The sequence below is a fragment of the Arvicola amphibius genome, chromosome 2, assembly GCF_903992535.2.
Source record: "Arvicola amphibius chromosome 2, mArvAmp1.2, whole genome shotgun sequence".
NCBI lineage: Eukaryota > Metazoa > Chordata > Mammalia > Rodentia > Cricetidae > Arvicola > Arvicola amphibius.
Window position 1 is genome coordinate 165031516 of NC_052048.2, and position 15066 is coordinate 165046581.

At 41.0% G+C, this 15066-nt stretch overlaps 1 non-coding gene across 1 annotated transcript; it reads right to left on the bottom strand.

Moving 5' to 3' along the window:
- Positions 1–13607: 13607 nt before the first annotated feature.
- On the bottom strand, positions 13608–13712 carry LOC119808509. Its single transcript, XR_005284449.1, has one exon. It is a non-coding gene; the product is annotated as a U6 spliceosomal RNA (small nuclear RNA).
- Positions 13713–15066: the final 1354 nt, after the last annotated feature.

Below are 15066 nucleotides of genomic sequence, written 5' to 3' on the forward strand. Positions count from 1 at the left end.
ATAAGAATGATTTTAAAAAAAACCTCAGAAACATGTCCACCGACCAATTCTATGAAGGCAACTTTTCAATTGTTCCTTCTTCCTAGGTAAGTATAATTTAAAAAAAAAAAATTGAAGCAAGCTTGGGCAGCCCATATATGGTGGTTCTGTTGAACTTGTCCATATTGGGTTTCATGGTCTAAGTTGATGAGGACAACTAACCAGGTCTCTTTCTCAAGAGGGCACCAGATCTCATTACAGATGGTTGTGAGCCACCATGTCGTTGCTGGGAATTGAACTTTGGATCCTTGGAAGAGTAGGAAGTGCTCTTAACTGCTGAGCCATGATCTCTCCTGTTCAAATTTCTTTATTCTATCAGAGTAAGATACTAATACTATGCTATTATTTTCTTCTACTCCTGAGGATATAGTTCCCTTCCTGTTGCATAGCCATTTCCTCTGAATTCCTTCATTCCCTTAAGGATGGGGGAAAGACCCTTATTACTCAAGAAGTAAGCAAATTTCACAAGTCTGAGGAAGCTGAAACAAGATTTATCGGTGCCTCTCCCGAGGTTGTAGAACAGTTGTTCTCATCCTATGGGTCATAACCCCCGAAAGGACCAGAATCGGCACAAGACACCCGAAGACCAAGTTCTCAGCACAAAGGAGATTGATTTCCCTGGAGGGACAAAGGGAATCGGGGACACATTTAGGAGATAGAAGATGAGGGAGAAGGCAAAGAGAACAAGGTAAATAAGGATTGGATACTGGCCCTGGTGGGACAAAGGACTGCCTCTGGAGAGAGGAGTGTGGTGTGTGTGTGTATGTGTGTGTAGACACACATGGCCCATAGGCAAAGGGCAGTTAATAAAGTGAAAGGGGAAACCCCGTGTTAGGATGAGTTGGTATGTTTTGATTGGGCGTGTTAATTAGGATAACCACAAAGGGACTTCTGATTGTTGAACTTCAATACTTTGATAGCCTCAGGGGAGGAAACAGCCAAATAAGGAACTAGAACTTAGTGGCTAGCTTTAGGAATGTAATATAATGGGCTTTTTGTTATTGTTGTTGTTGTTTTGTTTTGTTTTGTTTTGTTTTTAACAAGGAAGAGGGAATGGAGGAGGAGGACAAGGCCTGGCAGTGCCGGGTTTGTCCTGCTTCGGCCTGCTGGAGGCCTTCAACCCCTTTCACAGGGGTCATCTAAGACCACCATTGAGCAAAAGAGCATAACTAACAGTTCTCTTGCTGCAAATGCCAACACTAAACCCTTCCCTGGAAGCTCAAAAAAGGATTTGTGCATTTCTTTTTCTAAATATGAATAACAGAATAGTTTTATTAATTTATTGCCTGTTTATTGGTAAAATAATAAAAAAAAATTCTTATTAGACCCTCATGTGAGTTCATTTCTCAGGTGCAGAATTTAGGGTTTTTTTGGTTTTTTATATTTATTTATTATGTATACAATGTTCTGTCTGTGTGTATGACTGAAGGCCAGAAGAGGGCACCAGATCTCATTACAGATGGTTGTGAGCCACCATGTGGTTGCTGGGAATTGAACTCAGGACCTTTGGAAGAGCAGGCAATGCTCTTAACCACTGAGCCATCTCTCCAGCCCAGAATTTAGTTTTTTGGTTTTTTTTTTTTTTTTAATTTCTGATATGGCATAAATGTGACAACCACATTGTTGCAGTTAGCAGCAAAATCCTCACTAGAAGAGAGCTGAGAGCCATTGCTGGTACTGAGGGCAAGGCCAAAGAAGATGTCCTCACTCTCCACAGAAGCCACTAGCTTCATTATTAAAAGATGTGACGGTGACCTTTGCTTTCTTGTCCCCTAAACAGCAGTGGTAACTCAAGAGCAGAGAGTTCAATGAGGAAAGAGAAGGGGAAACTTCTTGAGGTCCAGAAAGTTCAAAAGATGCTGGAACAGCACCAGCATCCATTTCAGAAGAATCTCAGGCCACCCAAAAGTGGTTGATCGTGAACTCCTTCCTGGAGTGCACACATACACATAACTGTAGATACAATTATAATTTTTGGAAAATTGGTGGGATTTTGTTATTCAGTTTCACTTAGGACATCCAAGTTGCTCTAGTAGCGTGTTGGCCCTCACATTTGTGACACTTCATTTTTATTTTTTAATCTTTCTTTTTTTTTAACAAAGGACAACAGATTGTCTTTTCTTTAATACGTTCTAACCGAGCCACAGTGGCTGAAGTCTTTAAGCATATATTTCCAAATTGACTCAAGTGTTTCAGATGAATTTCACCAAAGGCAAGAGATTCAGCACTGAGTCATTCTTTAGCAATTTGCAACACACGTAGTGTTTGAGTTCTCCCAGCTTCACCGTGGTTACAAGAGACACCACCACCCGAGAACAGTTTTAAGCCCTTGTTTCAAAATGCCCTGGCGTATCTCAACTTGTCTTCTGAGTTTGTCCTCAACTTCTTAGAAACGTATGACTGCCCTGTGCCATAAAACAGTCACTTGGGAGCATTTCTCATCTGTCACACTGCCTGTCCTGACCACTGCTGATCCAAGTGCTCAGTTAACTCTTGTCTTTGCTGAATTCTCACATATATGAAAAAGGCCTCTTTCCCTGAGCTATATAGATACGGGTTTTAGCACACAACCTGACTGGCATTCTGATTTTACTAATAGAATTGTTTTTCTTCACATATTTACCAGATGTTTAAATACCTGTGGCTAATTATTCTGTCCTTTCATGGGGAGCATGTCATTGTAGCTCCTATTTAATCTGCTAATATATTTTGAAACACTCAAAACAAAATACCATTAACCTTTATCCTTGTTTTGAATGGCATTTTAAATGACATTTATAAAGGCTGCTATTGATTTTTCCTCAATGCTGCATTTCCTTAGGATATCTTGACCTTCACCCAATAACAAAAGCACCTTCTACCCAGTTGCCATTGGTAGCCAGTGTCAGCCACTATTGCATGGAGACATGTTGGACTCAGTTCTCTGTAAATACTGTCTGACTGAGAACCGGAAGGCCATGATAGAGCTCAGAAATTCTGGGTTGAGGAGGTGAAACAAACTCCTGGCAAAAACCCACTGAGTCTCCTCTCCAGTTACAGGTGGAGGGCAGGAGTACCGGATTTTAGGAAGACAGAAAAATCAGGCACAAGTGCTGCTTGAACATCCATGAGTATGTTGAGGTCCTCACACAGTGACAGCAACAACAGAAATGCAAGAAAGAACGAGCCAGACACTAATGTTATTAAAGAATATGAAGGAATGTTCTGAGATTTGATAGAAAATAGGAACACATATATGCCAAGAACCACTTCTCTCTATTATGTGGGGGCTTTTACCAAACAACATTAACAAACATTCTAGCTTGATGAAGAGGATTTTTCTCTCTCATATACTTATAAAATGCTTAAACAGCTTCGTCTAATGAGCTTGCCCTTTCGCTGGGAGCAGCTCATTGAGCCTCCTATGTAACACAATAATTATTTTTCCCGAGGCAGAGTTTCTCTGTGTAACCCTAGGTGTCCTGGAACTCACTCTGAAGACTAAGCTGGCTTAGACTCACAGAGATCCACCTGTCTCCGCCTCCCTCGGACAGCAATTAAAGGCCTGCACCATGACCATCAGGCAACAGTAATTACTTTTTAAGCCTTCAAAACAAAGTGGAATTGAATGGCTGGAAAAGAAATGGGTGTTAAAGTCCAAGGCTCCGTATCACACTTTCCAAGACTGGGACTGTCAGAAACCAAAAGGAATTAGTACAGAAAAGAGTATATGTATGAGGAAGACAGCTACCTACCTATCTCACAGGTGCTGCAGCCAACCTGCCTGCACAGGGGAAGAAAGTGTCTACTTGAAAGAACTATTAATAAAAGTAAAATTTAAGTGCACAGAGACCATTTCAGCCACAAGGCTGAAGAGGTTTTCAGTAGAAGGGAATCTTCAGTTCCCAACAGTTAGATTTCAGAATATCAAGAGGAACCAGTTCAGGAGAAGGGAGGGTCAGAGGAGGAGAGCAGCCTGGGTGTCTGCTTTCCAAAGGAACCTGAAAGCTCTGGGTGCCTGAGGTAGAGATGGCTAGAGGCCTGCGGAAGTTCTCCCAAGAGGCTTCCTAGAGAAAGGTGAGTCATCAGGAATGCCTTGGGCAATGACTGAAAACAACTGAGTCACTGTCCTGGAGACTGTCAGCTAAGCAGATTTGGCTCAAACAAGTGTGTGTTAATCTGTCCACTCTGAGGGCACCTACGGTGCCTTCAGCCCTGGGATTTGCTGCGTTTTTGTGCCACTCCCCTGACACCAGCATAAGGAATAAGGGAGAAAAGAAGAAACTGTGTTTACACTCAGACAGGAGGGAAAGTTGTTTCCACATTTCCCAGCAGGCTTGCCTACCTTTCGGTTTCACTGGTCACAAATAACTCATGTGTTTATCCCATAAAAGGTAAAAATAAATAGAACATCTATGACTAACTTACCCTGTCCTGATTTATCCCTGAAGAGCTAGGTCTATAGTTAACCAAAACAAAAGGAGTTTTCTGAACCAGAAAATGGAGACTGTAGGTTCATTTTCCAGCTGCCCAGACCCAAAGAATGACACAGAAACTATATTAATTACAGCACTGATTGGCCAATAGTTTAGGTGTATTCCTAGCTAGCTCTTAAATCTTAATAAACCCATTTCTAATAATCTGTGCATCACCATGAGGCTCTGACCTACCAGTAAAGTTCTGGTGTTCTCCTTTGGCAGCTACATGGCATCTCTTAGACTCCTCCTCCTCCTAGTACTACTATCTATCTATCTATCTATCTATCTATCTATCTATCTATCTATCTATCTTTGTTCAGATTGTCCTCCTGACTTTACTCTGCTAAGCCATTGGCCGAAATAGCTTTATTCATTAACTAATAAAAGCAACAGATATACAGAAGGACATCCCACATCACCAGGAGAAGGAGAAAAGGCTGTCAGATTTTTTTAAAGTTTTTTCTTTATTTTCTTTCTTTATTTTATTTATTCTTTGGGAATTTCACATTATGCACCCCAATCCCACCCATTTTCTAGTCTTTCCATATCCCAGCCTTCACCTTTGTAACCTCTCCCCCAAAAGAAAACATAAATAAAAAAATAAATAAATAAATAAATAAATAATAAAATTTAAGACTGAAAAAAAGTACATTTTGCCAGCACCTCTTGGGTATCAACCTGCTGTCCTTGTACCACTCAGCTCCACCATCTTTCCGACCTCTCCATCACTTATTCGTCTGTCTTAGTGGTACTGGGTGCTGTGGTATGGGTCTATGATCATGCAGTATACCCTATGGACCAACAGCTTTCATTGCAATGAGTCATTGGTCTGGTTCAAAGCCTCTGGCTTTTGATACACCATCTATACTAGACCCCATCAAGACTCCTCTTGAATATCTTTCTCTTGTCGTGAGTCATGGAGATCCTGTGGCTACGGTTCCACAGGACTGGCCTCTTCACAGTGCTCCAGAGCTCTTAGATGGGGTAGGTGTTGGGGTATGCCAACTTGAGATCCTGGAACTGGGCCTGGGTATTAGGGAAGCTGGTCAGTTCAGTCTCAGCTGGGCCTTCCCTCCAACTGTGCAGCAGCAGGCCAGGGGCAGGGCCACATCTCAAGGGGTAGGACCTGATGGTTGCATTTTCAATCCACAGAGATGGCTACGGTAATTATTTAGATTCAATCTTCAACTAGAAAGTGTGCTTGCTCGCATGTTTCTAAGTTTGAGATTGTGTTACGTCACAGGATGATGCAACAACATCACTTGGGAACACAATTCTTAGGCAAGAATTCCCTTAAATGGACAACAGGTATATGACTTCAGACTTAGAGACCGAGACATCTTCAAGGAGGTTAGTTATTGGTCTCTTCCTTGCTCTTCCCACAATCTTATTCTGTCTTCTTAATCCTTTTCTAACTCACAGGCCGTTGCTATTTTATCATACCCTGCCACCCACAAAACAGTGCATCCTATTCCTAGGCATTCTTAACATGCAGACTGTCTTGCTATATGAAATCGTTGTTTGCATTTGACTGTGCCTAAGGTCTCCATCACTGTAGCCAGCACTTCATTTCCGAACCAGCGGCTCTCATGGGGCTCACTCTGAATTCTTGTCTGGGCTTCCTGTGCCCACTCTTACTCTTAATCTAATTCAATGGTTCTCTGACTGGAGTATGCATCAGACCTCCTGGACTCCTGGAGGATTCCTAAATATGAACAACTAGATCCCATTTCTCAGACTTTCTGATTTAGTAAATCTTGCATATGGCCCAAGGGTTCATATCCTAACAAGTTTCTGGGGGACTGGTGTAGATGATATGAATTCACAGTTTAGAAGCTCTTGTTCTGATCTTTGTTATTTGGCCAAAGCACAAGAAGAAGACAGCATTTCTGCACCCCTACTTAGAGCATCAAGATGTAAGCCAGCCTCTTCCAACCCCTCCATATGTACACCTTGTCATCTACATTCCTAAATGCTTACACCCCTCCTACCTCCATGACTTTGTAAAAACTTGGCACTTTTGTAAAGTTAATTCATGACCCTTTTTTACCCACCAAGTTTGGGACTGCTATTATATGCTCACACATATCTTGTCCTACACCAAGAGAATTTTTTTATGTCATGACCCCACTTAAGGACAGAGATATAAATCAGGTATTCAAATACCCTAACAATTGATTGTAATCCTCAGCAGAGGAAAAGGTGTAGTGATTGACCTCAATGTTTATCAATTCTTGGCATATGATGGTAGTCATAATCGGCATTTTACATTTTTTGTTAGAGTTTCTAAGTCAAATATTAAGAAGAACTACTTCCATTCAATTGTAAGTGATAAACTCCAAGGATGAGACTTTCAAAATCTTTACCCTAAGAAAGTTAGTAAGTACTGGAAACTATGTGTACCAAATGCATACAGCACAGTTTCACACACACACACACACACCTCTTTTCAGAGAAGAAGGAAGCTAGAAGCCGGCAGAGAGCACAGGACTGCTACAGAATCTGGGACTGCATTCTGGATGTGGTTCTGTGTTCACTAAAGGGCCCTGCACCCAGCATTGGCTGTCATCACCAAACACCCTTCACAACTTCTCATAGTGTCTTCATTTCTTGTTATTATGATAACATACTATTGTTCTTTGATTATTTTTACCCCATTTTTACCTTCTCCCTTCAGTACTCTCTGCTCTCACTAGTCCCCTTCTTCTCTCTTCTCCTTCATGTCATACATATGTGTGTGCGTGTGTATGTATATAGTCTACATGTGCATGTTACTAAATGTAGATTTTCCATATGCTAGAAAACATGAAACATGAGCTATTTTGTCATTCTTGCCCCATTTTCCTCTTTTGTTTTATTCTCCCTCCCCTTAGGTCCTTTCCTCCTCCCTGTCATTTTCTTTCTATTCCACCTCTCTCTCTCTTTCTTTCTTTCTCTCTCTTTCTCTCTCTCTCTCACACACACATACACACACAAACATGTGTGTATATATTTTACATATAAGAACTGTGACTTTTCTCTTCCTGAATCTGTATTTACTTAACATGATAATCTCTAGTCCTACCTGTTTTTCCACAAGTGACATAATTTAATTTCTGAGTTAGTTACAAAGAAGTATCATCACTGCTCCAAATAAATTAATCAGAACCCATCACAATGGGAGGACAAGGCAGAAGCAAGGCTGTCATGGAAGCTGCTTCTTGGCAAGATGTGCATCCCAGGAGGGTAAGATTTAGGGTTTTCGTGGGAGGTGATGATATAGAAATCCCCTCTGTGTGCTGTCATTACCATTAATGAATAAAGAAACTGCCTTGGCCCGTTGATAGGACAGAACTTAGGTAGGCAGGGAAGACAAAACTGAATGCTAGGAGAAAAAAAGCAGAGCTAGAGAGACACCATGGAGCCACCAGAGTCAGATATGACGGGTCTTTGCTGGTAAGCCACTGCCACATGGCAATATACAGATTAATAGAAATGGGTTAAATTAAGATGTAAGAGTTAGACAATATGAAGCTAGAGCTAGTGGGCCAAGCAGTGATTTAATGAATACAGTTTCTGTGTGATTATTTCAGTTCTGGATGAACAAGCAACCATTCCCTGCAACAAGGTGAAGACAACCCTTGTTTCTTATAAATACAACTACCCCTTAGGCATTCAAATGATTTTTTTGACAGCCCTACCAGACTTCTTAAAAGACTTATAGATTTGTTGTTATTTTTTTTTATTTTTGCATCCCATCTAAGTTTCCCCTCCCTCCTCTTTTCTCAGATCCCCCCCACTTCCTGTCCCCAGTCCCATCTACTACTCCTCCTCTGTTTCTCCTCAGATAGACAGGCCTCCCACGGATATCAGCCCCCCATGGCATATCAAGTTGCAGTGAGACTAAGCACCTCCTCTTCTACTGAGGCTGGATGAGACAATCCAATCAGAGGAAAGATTTTCAAAAGCAGGCAACAGATTCAGAGACATCCCCTGGTCCCACTCTTAGGAGTCTCACAAGAAGATCAAGCTATGCAACTGTAACATATGTGCAGAAAATCTAGGTCAGTCCCATGCAGGCTCCCTGGTTGTCAGTTCAGTCTCTGTGAGCCCCTATGAGCCTAGGTTAGTTGATTCTTTTGGTTTTCTTATAGTGTTCTTGAACCCTTTGGCTCCTACAATCCTTCCTTCCTTTATTTGGAAGTATTTCCTGAGCTCCGACTAATGTTTGTCTGTGGGTCTGCATCTGTTTCCATCGGTTAGTGGAAGAAGTCTTTCTGATGAAAATTAGACTAGGCACTAATCTATAAGTATAGTACAATATCATTGGGAGTCATTTTATTGATCTTTTTTTCCTTGTTGGTTTTATTTTAGCTCTCTGGGGTGTCCCACCTCTGGGTCCTAGCCCTCAGGGTGGAACTCCCTTTCAGGGTAAGGGTCTCCAGCTATGCCAGTCATTATTTAGTCACTCCTACAATTTGTGTACTATTTTTACCCCAGCACATCTTATAGGTGAGCCATACTTCCAGAGATTCCCCCAGATTCCAGTTGTCTCTCCTAGTACTTTTTCCCTCCATTCTCCCCACAGCTAATATCTCCTGATCCCATTCCTACCCCATCACATTCCAGACCTTTACTCACCCCCCCATACACTGGCAATGTCCATTTTATTTCCCTTCACAGTGAGATTCAGGTGTCCCCTGCTTGAGTCATCCGTGTTACTTAGCTTCTCTGGGTCTGTGGAATGTAGCATGGCTCTCCGTTAATTTACAGCTAATATCTACTTAGGAGTGAGTACATACCATGTTGTCTTTCTGGATCTGGGTTACCTCACTCGGGGTGATCTGTTCTGGTTGCATCCATTTCCCAGAAAATTTCACGATGTCATTGTTTTTAACGGCTGAGTAATACTCAATTGTGTGAATATATTACATTTTTATCCATTCTTCACTTGAGGGATATCTATGTTGTCCCAGGTTCTGGCTATCACAGATATACATGGGGTTTTGTATGTCAACATGATGCAAACTAGAGTCATCAGAGAGGAGGGAGCCTTGGTTGAGAAAAAGACTCTATGAGATCCAACTCTTAGGTATTTTCTCAATTAGTGATCAATGGGGGAGGATCCAGCTTATGGTAGGTAGTGCCATCCCTGGAATGGTGATCCTAGGTTTTATAAGAAAGTCGATTGGGCAATGCATTGGAAGCAAGTCAGTAAGCATGGCCTCTGCATCACCTCTTTGCTCCAGGTTCCTGCCCTGTTTGAGTGTCTCCTGTTCTTGACTTCCTTCACTGGTGAACAACAGTGTGGAAGTATAAGCCAAATAAATCCTTTTCTACCCAACTTGCCTTTTGGTCATGGTGTTTTGTTACAGCAACTGAAATCCTAAGACTAATTGGTGCCAGAAGTTGGGTATTACTGAGACAGACCTAACCGTGGTTTTGTTTGGAGGAATTTGAATTTGGGGAGTTTGGGTTAGGAAAGTAGTGGGATGCTTTAAACCCTGCTTAACTAGCCTGTCAGTGAGGTCATAGAAGGCAGTGATGCTGAGAGTGATTTGAACTGGCTGGGGGGTGTAGCTCAAGAGGCTTCAGAGAAGAATAATTCTAGCATGTTGCATAGAAATCATACTTGTGATATTTTGGCGAAGAATATGACTGCTTTTTACCCTTGTCTGAAAAGTGTGCCTGTGGCTAAGGTGAAGAGTTTTGGATTAATTCTCTTGGCAAAGGAAATCTCAAAGCAGCCTACTACAGACTGTGCGGTTACTAGTGTTAACTCTAATGAAGACACAATGAAAAGGAGCAAGCTGAGCAAAAAATGTATTTGAGGACAAAGCGAGCTCCAGGGAATGGAATGGAGCCAAGTCCTGTGTTCAAGGAAATAAACAGAGTAAGAAAGGAATAAAGGGAGCGGTGACCTCAGGGCAAGATCCCACCCAGCAAAGTTTCCAATTAGTGAAAATGAACTACTGGAAAGCTTAGAGCCTGTTGTGGTGGTGGTGCATGCCTTTAATCCCAGCACTGGGAAGGCAGAGGCTGCTAGATCTCTGAGTTTGAGGCTAGCCTGGTCTACAGATCCAATTTCAGAGCAGCCAAACTTAAGCAGTGAAGGTGGAAAACAGAAAGCCGGTGAAGATGTAATTGAACTAGTGGGGCATGTTCTAGCCCCAGCAAGCAGCAGAACTTGACAGTTTTTGCCATGTGGTTCTGGCTTTAGAGTAAAGGAAGAAGAAAGTGATTATGAAATTTGCCCTTGTAATTAAGGAAAGTCTCTGAGGCCAGGAAAGTGTCAGGGACGTCCCTGAATGGGCCTAGAGAGGACATTGTGTGAAGTGAAGCTATGAAGGTGAAGCTTGCCTGGATTGCCTTGGAAACCCCAAGACGCCAGAATCATGGGATATCTGCTAAAGAAAGATGATAACAAGGAGTGGAACCAGCCCAAGATAAAGAAGTATGCGGCAGTCAACAAAGCTGAAAGGAGTTGGCGATCTGAAGATCATTTTTACATCAGACACAGAGAAGTAGAGTTTGGAGTTTGCCCAGCTGATTTTCAGTCTTACTTTGGTCACTCAGTATTCCCTTGCTATGCTCCTTTTCCTTGATTTTAGAATGGTAAGACTATCCCGTGTTATTGTATGTTGGAAGTATGTGATGAGCTTTTTGATTTTGATTTTAGAGGTTATTAAAGTTAAAAGATTACATGAATCTTAGAAGAGACCTTGAGCTTTGGATTCTTAAAATTTGATGAGACTGTGATTGCCTATGGGGACATTTGAAGTTGGATTGAATGAGTTTTTGCATTATGATATGGTTACAGGTCTTTGGGGACCAGAGATTGGAATGTGGTAGGTTAGAAGAAAATGGCTCCCAAAGGAGTGGCACTATCAGGAGGTGTAGCTTTGTTGGAGTGGGTGTGGCCTTATTGGGGAAATGTGTCATGGTAGAGGCAGGCTTTGAAGTCTCATGCGTGCTCTAGCCACACTGAGTCTCTCAGATCACTTCCTGTTGCCTGAAAGATGTAGGACTCTCAGTTCCTTCTCCAGCATCATGTCTGCCTACATGCTGCCATGTCCCACCATGGTGATAATGGACTGAACCTTTGAACTTTAAGTAAGCCACCCCAATTAATTGTTTTCCTTTATTAGAGTTGCTGTGGTCATGTGTCTCTTCACAGTAACAAAAACCCTAACTAAGATAGAAATTGTTAACAGTATAGTGGGGTATTGCTGTGACAGATCTGATCATGTTTTGGGGAGGAAATCGAGGATGGTGAAGCCTCCAGTTCTTTTATTGTACAGGACTGTATTTGGTTTTTGCTTTTTTTTTTTCATGTGAAGTAGAATATTGTTTTTTCAAATTCTTTAAAGATTTGTGATGAAATTTTGATGGAAATTGTATTGTGTTGTGGAATATTAGTTGAAGATATGCTGTGGAAAATTTGTTTAATGATGCAAAGAGGTGTTGCAGTCTTTAATGTTGCACTTGTTTAACTCTGTGAAGCTGTGTTACTTTGCCTGTTGAAAACACCTGATTGGTCTAATAAAGAACAGAACAGCCAATAGGTAGGCAGGAGAAAAGATAGATGTGGCTGTCAGGCAGAGAGAATAAATAGGAGGAAAAATCAGGGAAGAGAAGTTCATGGAGCAAAGGAGAAGGAGAGAAGGACTTCAAGGGTCAGTCACCCAGCTACACAGTAAGAAGTAAAGACAAGCATGTATAATAGATAATGATAAAACCCCCAAAATAAAAGGCAGATAGGATAACTTAAGTTAGGAAAAACTGGCTAGAAATAAGACAGGCTAAGGCCAGGAATTCATAAGTAAGAATAAACCTCTATGTGATTATTTGGGAGCTGGGTGGAGATGCCCATCCCCAAAGAGTATAAGAGTAAAAGAAAAAAAAAGTGAACAACAGCATTGAATCTGTAGATTGCTTTTGGTAAGATTGCCATTTTTACTATATTAATGCTACCTATCCATAAGAATGGGAGATCTTTCCATCTTTTGATATTTTTTCCAATTTCTTTCTTCAAAGACTTGAAGTTCTTGTTATGCAGGCCTTTCACTTGCTTGGTTAGGGTTACAGGGAGACATTTTATATTGTGTGTTGTTTGATTCCCTGATATCTTTTTCAGTCTCTTTATCATTTGTATATCAAAGGGTTACTGGTTTTCTAAAGTTAATTTTGTACCCAGCTACTTTGCTGAAGGTGTCTATCAACTATAGGAGTTCTCTGGTAGAACTTCTGGGGTCACATATATGTTATCATATCATCTGCAAATATCAATACTTTGACTTCCTCCTTTCCAATTCATATCCCCTAGGATTCTTTAACTGTCTTACTGTTCTAGCTAAAACATTGAGTGCTAAACTATATTGAATAGATACAGAGAAAGAGGACAGTCTTGTCTTGTTTCTGATTTTCATGAACTTGCTTTATGTTTCTCTCCATTTAATTTGATGCTAGCTGTTAGCTTGCTGTAAATTGCTTTTTATTATGTTTGGTATGTCCCTTGTATCCAGATCTCTGCAAGACTTTTATCTTGAAGTGGTGCTGGATTTTGTTAAAGGCTTTCTCAGCGTCTAAAGAGATGATCTTTTTTTTAAAAAATCTTTCAGTTTATAAGGTGGATTACATTAACATATTCTTTCAAACTGAGTCATCCCTGCATCTCTGGGATGAAGCCCACTTGAGCATGGTGGATGATTATTTTTTTATTTGTTTTTAGATTTGGTTTACCAGTATTTTATTGACTATTTTTGCATCAATGTTGATGAGGGAAATTGGCCTGTAATTCTTTTTCTTTGTTGTATTCATTGTGTCTTTGTGTAGTTTGGGTATCAGGGTTAATTGTGACCTCATAAAAAGAATTTAACAATGTTTCTTCTGTTTCTATTTTGTGGAATAATTTGAGGAGTACTGGTATTAGCTCTTCTGTGAAATTCTGGTAGAATTCTGAACTAAAACCATCTGTACCCAGGCTTTTGTTGTTGTTGTTGTTGGGAGATTTTTTAATGACTGCTTATATTTCCTTGAGGGTTATAGGTCTATTAAAATTATCTCTCTGGTCTTGATTTAACTTTGGTAAGTGGTATCTATTGAGAAATTTGTCCATTTCTTTTAGAGTTTAAAAATATGAAATGCTTTATGAATTTGTGTGTCATCCTTGCCCAGGGGCTGTGCTAATCTTCCTTGTGGCATTCCAATCTTAGTATATGTGCTGCCAAAGTGCACAAAAGACTTACAGATTTTAACAAAAGGTGAGTGAATAGCATTGGAATGACTTTTGTATGTGCTTGGGTGCATGTTTTTCCGTGTGTGTACGTGGGTACAGGTAATTGTATGTGTCTGTGCTTGTGTGTATGCATCTATGCATGTGTGTGGTATATTCATACATGCGTATGCCTGTCTGTATGCACATGTGTGTGTACATGTGCCTGGGGGCATGTATTTGCATATGTGCTTGTGTTAGTGTGTAAACAAGTGTGTGTGTGTGAGATTTGGAGCATGATATATCCCGTGAAAGCAAATTTGACTGAAACTTTTCATAAACAAAGCTCACTTTAAGTCTTTCTTTCCTTTCTGAAACTGTCTTAATGTTCTTTTGAGTAGAAGTTCTATTCTTTGAGGTGATCACGTAATTCTCACAAGAAGTCCTCTTCTCACATCCTTTAACAAAAAAGTAACTGGCCGTGAAGGGATGATAGCATTTGGCCACAGCCCTGCAAACTAAATGGCTAGAATTGGGATCCTAGCAAGGATTCAGGCCCCAAGTCTGGACCCTCTTCACCCTGCCACAATGGCCTGCTGAGCGTCCATAGCTACCTTCTTCCCTTTCATAGACACCGCAGCAGATCATCGCGTCAACACCACATAAAAGTGATGGGTTCTGCTTATTTGCCCTCTCACCAACATCCTCTACCAAGAACTTCTAACCATCCCTCACAGGGAAGGGCGCACACATCTTTAAAGACTTGATGCACTGTGGATTCATTCCTCTGGAGAGGCCAGCAGCAGCAGTGCAGCTTGCTACAGACAGAAAACTCTTTGCATTCCTAGCAAAACCCCTCTGATTGTGGGCTGAAAGCAAGAAGCTCTCTGCTGAGGTGCCAAGGAAAACACTTGCATTATGAAGTGTTTCTAACAAATGTTTGAGATTGCAAATGGGAAGTTTTCTAACTATCCGAGGAATCTGCAAGCAGCCAGTCTAGAGACTGCAGGCTAGCTCTACAGCCCAAGCAGTTTCTGAGGGTTTCCATTTTTTTTCTCTGAAAGCCAGCACAACTGTGGCAGCACTGTCTGGTTATCAATTGCCCAGTGACACCACCGTGTTTTTCTAGGACTCAATGATCCAAATGGTTTTATAGGTCTTTGATTTTGAAATATATGCAATTTTATTATAATTTTGGCATCCTGTAGCAGAATTTTGAAGTGGAATCAAAGGTTTATCTTCATAAAGTTTATACTCATTCCACAAAGTTCAAGATGTTTGGCAGTGCTTGGAGACTTAGAAACAGTAATAAAAGGTTACCACGAGGAGTTCAAAGCGGCCTTGTATGATAATGCTGATTCAAGCCACCACATACTT